We start from the raw sequence: 9760 nt of genomic DNA on the forward strand, positions 1-9760 counted from the left end.
AGCTGGAGCTGGTACAGAACAACGTTTGCTACGTGCAATATATCCTGACACAGAGTGCTGGATTTGGGCACATTTTGAGGTCTGTTACCAAGTGAAAAACAGACTATGTAGTAGGGAAAACACGACTAGCACTTTTGCTAGATGCCACTGCTGAGTATCAGTTGACCGAATTATTAGTGGTCCCGGCCGTGACAAATCACAGATCCAGTCACAAACTTTATCCAAGTTCTAGTTCTCTGGTTCAGGTTTTGAACAACGTTAGACTGAAGCTGTAGTTCAGGAGGTTTGCCTGGTTATTGTTTATCATCACGGAATACTATCTTCTGTACAAGGTTACACAGATATCAAGCAGACAACTCTAAAGCATGTAAATCCAAACATTTAAGCAGAACTTCAATTTTGGCAGTTGTTAACATTTCTATGTTTTCTGAGAACAGTCATCTTCTGTAAGCACAACACTGCCTAGCAGCTTGAAAAAATGAGGAACTACCCAATAAAAGAGAGCAAGATAGAAGCTTTGAGAGAACTGTTTTCTCCAGCTAATCAGTGCATCTTTTCAGCTCACAACCACAGTGAAACTGTTTTCACAAGCTATGTTTGGGTCAGGTCCAAGCAGCAGAGTTGAGAGTGTCTCATAATGGTATATCCTTTCAACAGGAAATCATGAGACCATTTTATGGGCCACATGAAAGCTCATAGATTTCTTGCTTTCACCAGAAAATTTGTTTTTATGTCACATGATAGCAGCATGCTAAGCAGCTTCACTTCCAGCTGCCAAACACCGATAGCCAAATGATTTTCACCATAGCGTGAAGAAACTCTTCAGAGTGTTATTCTGGTAACACACTGGCAATGGAGCATGGCAGCGATATTTAAAGCTTCTCGAGCTGTTTACAGCACATTACTTAAAAAAAAAACAACAGTTGTTCCACTAAATGCATTCTCTCAAACTACTATGTCCAGGCAGTCCCAGCAAGATTCCCCTTTCTAACAAGTGCACAAATGTCTCTAAAATATCATTTTGCAGTTTAAAACATGACAGGTTAGTTCACTGCTTCCTGTTCAAAATGTCCTTGACTCAGCATTAATCCCAGAAAGGGGTTAAAGGAAAAGGTGGAATTTCATTAGAACCATCATTATATATTCTCCTTGTCTTATGTGCCCAATAGAAGTATCAGAATAACTGTCCTGATCTAAGTTTGATCCTCACTATGACTCGAACAAAAGGATTAGAATAACGACCTCCAAAAGTCCCTGCCAACCTTAATTTTCCTGTATTTTTGCACTGACTGGTTTGACAGCCTGACACAAGGCTACTCACGATGCTGCTGATTAAGCCATTTTCCCACAGCTAACCCCTCCCAACTGCCTGTGTCCCTCGGCACAGAAGGGAACTATGTCCTCCCAGGAATCACCAGGCAACACCACTTAACTTCACACACCCAAGGGAGGGGACAGTCAGTGTCTGGGCACAATTTAGATGCATTTGTGGGTACTCTCTTTCTTTGGGAAGTGGTATCAAACAGCAGATCAGGCATTTATTTTTACATGCACTGACAGTCAAAACTCAGATCTGAACAATTCATTTTGTTAATCTTGTTAATTTGGTTTTTAATGTTAATGCACATTAATGGTCCATGTACAGTACATCTTCACATCTAAGCAGACCATTTGCTTTATAGATGCACCTTTGAGTGGGATTGCATACACATTTCAGATCCAAAGTGCCATAATTACAAAATGAAGAAAAAGAAATCTTTACATATCCCTTAAACTCAACTAAATTCTCATCAGTTCATTTTTTAATTCACCCACTAAAGAGGAACTCTCAGATTGTTTATTATATGCTGAAGTCTCTGAACAAGTATGATCGGAATCAGATATTTTTCCACCCTTCCATATTTGAACAATCCAGCACTGAAAATGAGTGGGTGAAACCTTAATGAGACCACATAAAGACCAACACTCCCCTCAATAAACTGCTAAATGACCGACCTCAGTTTCAGTTCCTCTGGCCACGCTTGTGATTTCAGAACTGGATTCACTTCTGTCAGCACTCAGCTGTATCTCGCAGTAGCAGCGTTGTCGTTTCAGAAGTAACTTTGCACTAGCTAGCCAACGTCCTAAGCCCTGTATTTCTCAGCAACCTCCCCGACACCCTGACCAGCTGGGATGCCAAACAAGGGGTGGATGCAATTTCTTGTTAAATGGAAGAATTGTGGTCTCTTTGCCTTTTCATTACACGTGGGCCAGAACCCTGAAACGCTGCTGTTTGACTCACGCCCCACAACAAACAAGATTCATTTTGCTTTCTTTGACACGCACGTCACTGTGCGCGAGCCACTCTGACAGGCTGGTAAGAGGTGTTCGCCTTACGAGAACAGTGTGCTGAACTCTGCTTTTTCTCCAAATCTTCCCTTCATCTGAAAAGTGTCCTGCCTGCAGATCAACACCACCCCGCTAGCGCTCTGCCTCAGAGGGTGCAAACAGTTCCTCCGCACAGGAAGAAATGTCAGGTTCTACCTCTCACGCAACATGCTGGGAAGTTGCTGTAATTTATGGGGACTTGTGCAAGACATAAGCTGTCCCTGAGGGTTCGACCTACTCAGTTTTCGTCACAACAGTGACTATATTTTCAACTTTTTCCTCATATATTCACCCTACACAAAATTCCCTTTTCCATCTTCCTTTGCCACGTTTCATTATTTTTTTTCATAATTTCCACATTATAATTATTTTTTGAAAATAATCCATATTTTGCCTACCTTCAATTTCAAAATTATTGAGTGGTCCAAGCCAGAATACCAACTCAGAGTAGATCTTAGGTAAAACTCCGAGTACCTTAAGTCCCAGCACTCTTGCTAAGAATTTCGCACTCCCAGATTCTAACAAAAGTCTCTTTCGAGACTGAGTATGAGTAGGAATTCTGCAGCTCAGCTTGTTAGTCATTAGATCCTCCAATTTACTCTGAAGCTCTATTATGTGGATGGTTTACAAGGACAAGTTGATTTGTTTCAGCAAAACGTGAGCCAAAAGAGTAACCTGATCTCTGTTACACAGACACAGGCTTTGAAGACAGGAGAGATGACAGCGACAGGCTGATATTCACGGAAGCCTGCATGCCTGTACTCGCACTATCAACCGCCCTCTTCCCTTCTTTCTGGCCCTCTTCTGCCCTGTAACCAAATCCAGCCGGAAAGACACCAAGGAGCCTCTTTTGAGTCTTGCTTGCTGTCCCAATGCCAGCGAGCAGCAGCGTGGGGACCAGCACGGGACTGAACGTGCAGAGCTGAGGAAGCAGGGAGAAGGGAAGGGGAGCAGCCCTGGTTCAAGAGCCCATCAGGCTGCGTTCTCCAGATTGGATTGTCACTCCAGTCTTCAAAAAGGGCAAGAAGGAGGACCCAGGGAACTACAGGCCGGTCAGCCTCACCTCCACCCCGGGAAAGCTGATGGAGCAGCTTATCCTGGAGGCCATCATGAAGCAAGTGGAGGAAAAGAAGGTTATCAGGAATAGTCAGCAGGGATTCACCAAGGGGAAATCATGCCTGGCCAGTCTAATAGCTTTCTACGATGAAATGACTGGCTGGGTAGATGAAGGGAGAGCCGTGGATGTTATCTACCTTGACTTCAGCAAGGCTTTCGACACAGTCTCCCATAACATCCTCCTAGGGAAGCTGAGGAAGTGTGGGCTGGATGAGTGGTTGGTGAGGTGGATTGAGAACTGGCTGAATGGCAGAACTCAGAGGGTTGTCATCAGCGACGCTGAGTCTAGTTGGAGGCCAGTAACAAGTGGTGTCCCCCAGGGGTCAGTACTGGGCCCAGCCTTGTTTAACTTCATCAACACCTGGATGAAGAGTTAGAATGTACCCTCAGCAAGTTTGCTGATGGCACCAAACTGGGAGATGTGGTAGATACACCAGAAGGCTGTGACCTGGACAGTCTGGAAATTTGGGCAGAGAGGAACCTGATGAGGTTCAACAAGGGCAAATGCAGGGTCCTGCACCTGGGGAGGAACAACCCCATGCATCAGTACAGGCTTGGGGTGGACCTGCTGGAGAGCAGCTCTGCGGAGAGGGACCTGGGTGTCCTGGTGGACGACAGGTTAACCATGAGCCAGCAGTGTGCCCTGGCTGCCAAGAAGGCCAATGGCATTCTGGGGTGCATTAGGAGGAGTGTGGCCAGCAGGACGAGGGAGGTTCTCCTCCCCCTCTACACTGCCCTAGTGAGGCCTCATCTGGAGTACACTGTCCAGTTCTGGGCTCCCCAGCTCAAGAAATATGAAGAGCTACTGGAGAGAGTCCAGCAGAGGGCTACGAGGATGAGGAGGGGACTGGAACATCTCTTCTACGAAGAGAGGCTGAGGGAGCTGGGCTTGTTCAGCCTGGAGAAGAGAAGGCTGAGAGGGGACCTAATATATACTTACAAATATCTGCAGGGTGGGTGTCAGGAGGATGGGGCCAAACTCTTTTCAGTAGTGCCCAGCGACAGGACAAGGGGCAATGGGCACAAACTGAGGCACAGAAAGTTCCGTCTGAACATGAGGAAGAATTTCTTCCCTCTGAGGGTGCCGGAGCCCTGGCCCAGGCTGCCCAGGGAGGCTGTGGAGTCTCCTTCTCTGGAGATATTCAAGACCTGCCTGGACGCGGTGCTGTGCAGCCTGCTGTGGGTGACCCTGCTTGGGCAGGGGGTTGGGCTGGGTGACCCCCAGAGGTCCCTTCCAACCCCGACCATTCTGTGATTCTGTGATTCTGTAAAGGTAAGAAATCAATACTCTCTTCAGGCAGTTCAGAAGCGGAACCTGCCTCTGGCTAATTTAACAAAACTGGGCTATAAATGGAACTGAATGCCTGCCATGTTTATGGAATCTTCCACACTTCATGTTTTACTCTGAAGAAATATTGTTACATAACCTAGTGTTGCTATTTTAAAAAAAAAAAAAAAAGTTGCCTCGTGCCAAAGTGCGCTCAGCTCTGAAGATAAATACATGTTTGTGACTGTCCACCCTGCAGGCCAGCTGCAACGTGTGAGGCAGTCACAGGTCAGTCACCACCGCACGAAAACCAAAACACATTGTGCAGGTATGACTGACTTTAGCTGGTCCTCAAACTGTTCTTGAGAAGGAAGGGATTAAACTTGCTTTCTGCCTCCTGAGTTGAGTTTTAAGCACTGGTGTTTGTTCAGAAAAAAACCCAAACAATTACCTTGATCTATAGACAGTGAAGAAAGATCATATTGGTGTTGTATGATTTTATTTTAGCGCTGCTTTTTCAAAATAAAGTCATGTTTAAACAATAGCGAGGATTCCTGCTGATGTAGGAGAACTGCGAAGGGTAAACCTGTTGTGCCAAGGAGCACTGGAAACCTTTGTGGCACAGATAGAAGAATTATTAGGAGGAAAAAAAATCCCACATTCTTTAAAAAAATCTGTATGCTGTAATGAAGCTTAAAACTGAACAAGTGTGCTGTTCTGAATGTGAACTTTGTGGAACCTGACTACTTCAGGCAAAGTACAACAAAATGTATCCCTCCAGTCTTCCCAAGCTCCTTACACCTCTGTATAAGTTCATTTTTAGCAATGCGTAGGCTTATGGAGGTTTCTGGATAGGCCTGACTTCTCCTCACTAGCTGATTCCTTTCGGGCCTTGGTCACGAGTCCAAAACTGTGCATATGAACATAACTTCTTTGAAGCTGAATGCTGGGGCTGCTCTGTGATGTTTGGGGGTTGGGAGGAAAGAAATGTCACAGATCTGTACTACCATACTTTCCAAAGAGAATTTTTGGGTATTCAGGAAGAGATGTCATACTGATGTCTAAGGGAAAAAATGAAATGGGTTGCATATGCTGTCTATACACTCAGTAACAAGGAAGATGATTAAAGCTAATCACTCCATATCGATCCAAACTCTGTATTTTGTGTACATGATAATGAGCATCTTATTAGATCTTGTACCTTCTTTCCTGGCTAAGAGGCTTCTGCAAGCATCCATATTTCACAATTCTCATTTTCATGAAGGCCGGATTCTGGGTCTCAGAGCTCATTTGTATTGGTGCAAATTCAAATGCAAAATTAGGATGCCTGGTAAAATCTTGTGAGGTGTCAAAGTTGAGACAGCACATTTCTGAAAGATATGGCTGATGATGACTGTGTTAACATATTCTGAACTTGGTAAATCCCTCAACGAATCACAGAATCACAGAATGTTCAGGGTTGGAAGGGACCTCTGTGGGTCACCCAGTCCAACCCTCCTGCCGAAGCAGGGTCACCTACAGCATTAACAGTGCAGCAAGTGCTGACATGGGCTTCTGCCTAGAATGTAGATCTGTGCCAGCACTTCGGTTGTCTTCACATCCGTCTTTGAAACTTTCTGGTTTTCCACCAGCGTGTCTAGCTCACCACAACTGTGCTGGGGGGTATCTGAGCCAATACAAACACTACTTCAACGGCAAGGATCAGAAGCAAACAGAGAATTCTGTTCAACCAAATAAAAGATGTTTAAGCAAATATTAGATTTCTGGAAAGGACTGTTTCTTTTAAATAAACAGTGTGCAAACTCTTATCCAACTCACGGTTTTTGTCCAGTTGCCAGTGCAAGCCCTCATGGAGTCTTAAACAAAGATAATGCTACTGATATTGTCGTTTCTGGTGTTTAATATAGTTTATTTCTGATGGGTTTTTCTGAAAGAAGAATATTTTCTTAGAAGACTGATTATGCACATTAAAAAAACTCTCTACAGTGGTAGCAAACTGGCATCTGGAGTACAGATAATGATTTTCGTCACCTTACATATAAGTTAAAAATGTACAGCACTGCTTTTATCAGTAGTTTCAACTGTAACAATGTCCTTTTTCATTTCTACCAGCTTTGGATACAAAACATGCGAAGGAAGCAGTATACAGCATGTACTTTGTATAACAATAAGCTTGCTGGAATTTTACTGGTAGTTCAGACTTACATTCTGTCATTTCTTGAATTTGCCTTGGATGATGACTAGCAGAATTCTGCCATGTGGCTACACATGGTCATGTTCCCGAATTCCTGTTAATCTGCAAATGCCCTGCTCTCAAGTTAGTCATTGTGGAGCAAGACCTGGGTCACCCTTCCAACAAAACAGCACTTAGAAATAGTTACACTGACTCAATTAATAGCAGGGTATCATCAGCTGTAAAGCAATGCTGAGGGACTCTTCAGTGTGTCAAGGTTCCTCACGTTTGTGTTTGCTGGTGTGACAACACGACCAGGCACTCCACATGAAAACAGAAATCTGCGGTGTAAATTTAAGCTGTTACAGATGCAAACAGCTTAATTTACCTTGTTTTTGAATGTGAATGTTCCTGATCTCCCAAAAGCAGACAACAAAAGAAATAACTGATATATGCTACTCAATTCATCTGCTGGAAGACTGTTACCTGAAGAGCCTGGGCCTGCAGAGCAGGAGGAATAGCAAGTATGTATTTAGCAGGCTTTCCTTGGAGAAGAATAAGATGGAAGGTTTTTAGTGAAAAGTGAAGATATTCCCAGCTGCCAGAACAGCACAGAGATTTGTAAAAGAAATACTACGATTGGTTTGAATTGAGTATGGAAATGTCTCTGGGTGGTATCATCAGCAGAATCATAAGGCAAGGGTTACAAAAATCATACGCGTGTGATAATCAAGGCCACAAATACGAGCAATCAAGCTGGTAAGTGCTGGCACATGCAGTGTTCACATCAAGACCAAAAGGCCTGTGCCCTGAGAGGCTTGCAGCAGGGACACCTTAGCAGAAGACCTGCGTTCTGGCAACAGGAAGGCAGCAACCAGTTTCCAGTAACTCCTGCGGGCCATTCCTCTTCCTGTCAGCTCAGCAGCAAGACAGACAGACCCTGCAAAAGGAGGGAACAAAGGTAACAGGCCCAAAATAAAAAAAAATGGCATCGTAATAACTCGCTCCCAAAAGGCATAGAAAACCTGCCCCAAAACTGCTCTGCTGCTACCCAAGGGAACCCAGGAGATGCCGTGAGGACCTGACAGCTGTCACTCCTCAAACCTCCTGTCACAGGCACAAGTGACCCTGGCCTGGCTCTTAGGACACGCGTGTTTTGGGGCTTCTGAGCACAGGGGTAGGACAGAACGACTGTGAGCGACTGAAAACAGTTTTCTTTAAATATTTTTTCCTCTTCCATAAGGTCTTTTGCTGCATTTTGTAACATTTAATTCCTACACCAGGATCCCTGTTGCAATCAGTTTTACACTCAGCCACGCTCGCACACCCTGCAGCTTGTTTTCGTACGAGGTCACTTCAAGTCAGCACTCGCACGGTGACGAAGCACCTGCCTCTGGGACAGGCCTGTGGGTCTGCTGGATGTGGACACCCTTCCACTCGCTGTGAACATACAGGGTGTGGCAGCTGCTTTGAAAAAGGCAAGCCTAGATTTAGACTTGGCCTTCGCTTCCTCAAGTGATTTGCTGCATTTTCTTCCCCTGCCTTATTTCAGGAGGAAGACGTGTCCTCCTCCTCCTCCCACGCCAAAGCCAAGCCACCCCCAGCACCTCTCCAAGCTCCAGTCAACGGGCTGCGTGTCTGTTTTACCAGATGCTGCCGTCGCACACAGATGTCGTTGACGTGTCTTTCTGCGGGAATTACAAATGTTGTCGGGTACTGAATTCAGTGAGGCCAGGACAGCTTCAGCCCTGCCGCTCACAGTGCACGCAGCTGGCAGGAGCCACCACACCAACGAGCAGTGTTACACTTCTCACTCCCATGTCTTCAGCCATGACGCTGTTCGTGCTGGGGCATTGACCAGCCAAGGCAGGGAGATCTCTGACAACACGCGGACACGCTGAGAGATGCAGGAAGCTGGGGAGCAGGCACTGCTGGGCCCTTGCGGCAAGGTGACTCTGTCAGAAATGGCTTCGCCCTGAGCACCAACTGGTGACACCTGGCTCAGCAGGCACGGGTCTGCAGCAGGGGTGGGAAAACCTGCTCACAGAATCACAGAATCCCAGCATGGTCGGGGTTGGAAGGGACCTCTGGGGATCACCCAGCCCAAGCCTCTGCCAAAGCAGGGTCACCTACAGCAGGCTGCACAGCACCGCGGCCAGGCAGGGTTTGAATATCTCCAGAGAAGGAGACTCCACAGCCTCCCTGGGCAGCCTGGGCCAGGGCTCCATCACCCTCGGAGGGAAGAAGTTCTTCCTCATGTTCAGCTGGAGCTTCCTCTGCTTCAGTTTGTGGCCATTGCCCCTTGTCCTGTCGCTGGGCACCACTGGAAAGAGTCTGGCCCCATCCTCCTGACCCCCACCCTGCAGATATTTGTAAGTATCTGTTAGGTCCCCTCTCAGCCTTCTCTTCTCCAGGCTGAACAAGCCCAGCTCCCTCAGTCTCTCCTCGTAGGAGAGATGCTCCAGTCCCCTCCTCATCCTCCCAGCCCTCCGCTGGACTCTCTCCAGCAGCTCCTCATCTTTCTTGAACTGGGGAGCCCAGCACTGGACACAGCACTGCAGATGGGGCCTCACCAGGGCAGAGCAGAGGGGGAGGAGAACCTCCCTCGACCTGCTGGCCACACTCCTCGTGATGCACCCCAGGATCCCACTGGCCTTCTTAGCACCCAGGGCACGCTGCTGGCTCATGGTCACCCTGTCGTCCCCCAGCACTCCCAGTCCCTCTCCGCAGAGCTGCTCTCCAGCAGCTCAGCCCCAGCCCGTACTGGTGCCTGGGGTTGTTCCTCCCCAGGTGCAGGACCCTGCCCTTGCCCTGGCTGAACCTCATCAGGCAGCACA

Source organism: Opisthocomus hoazin, chromosome 12, assembly GCF_030867145.1.
Source record: "Opisthocomus hoazin isolate bOpiHoa1 chromosome 12, bOpiHoa1.hap1, whole genome shotgun sequence".
Taxonomy (NCBI): domain Eukaryota; kingdom Metazoa; phylum Chordata; class Aves; order Opisthocomiformes; family Opisthocomidae; genus Opisthocomus; species Opisthocomus hoazin.